This window comes from Leptidea sinapis, chromosome 1 (genome assembly GCF_905404315.1).
Source record: "Leptidea sinapis chromosome 1, ilLepSina1.1, whole genome shotgun sequence".
Classification (NCBI taxonomy): Eukaryota; Metazoa; Arthropoda; class Insecta; order Lepidoptera; family Pieridae; genus Leptidea; species Leptidea sinapis.
In genome coordinates this window covers 10,080,216-10,080,701 of record NC_066265.1, presented here as the reverse complement: position 1 = coordinate 10,080,701, position 486 = coordinate 10,080,216, and the positions used below count along the sequence as shown (strand labels likewise).

At 32.5% G+C, this 486-nt stretch overlaps 1 non-coding gene across 1 annotated transcript; it reads right to left on the bottom strand.

Moving 5' to 3' along the window:
* Positions 1–208: 208 nt before the first annotated feature.
* Positions 209–281, bottom strand: Trnam-cau (transfer RNA methionine (anticodon CAU)). Its single transcript has one exon. It is a non-coding gene; the product is annotated as a tRNA-Met (tRNA).
* Positions 282–486: the final 205 nt, after the last annotated feature.

Sequence of the window (486 nt, the reverse complement as noted above, 5' to 3'; positions counted from 1 at the left end):
GCATCTAGTTTGGTTGGAGATAGGACATACATACAGACTTCTTGAGCGCGGTATTTCTCGAACCAGCAACCTGCGATATTATAAACTAGAAAAAATGCTACATCGTTAAACAAATAAGTTTAATATTCAATTAATTTCTGCATATTACATTTTACACAAAATTTTTGTATAATTTATATTAAAAATGTGTACGAGAATAAAAAATTTATGCCCCGGGTGAGGATCGAACTCACGACCTTAAGATTATGAGACTTACGCGCTGCCTACTGCGCTACCGAGGCGATGACGATGAAGTTGAAATAAATATACTGTATTAGCAGTAGTTCGTAACATTATCTTGAATCATACGTATGTATGGTCTATTATAATTGTATCACATTTCCTTCTTTTGTGGGTATTTGAATGCCATAATCTTCTATAGAATTGAATAACAAACTGGACACATTAATAAAATATAAAAGCAATGTGACTTTTTGTCAGTTATTG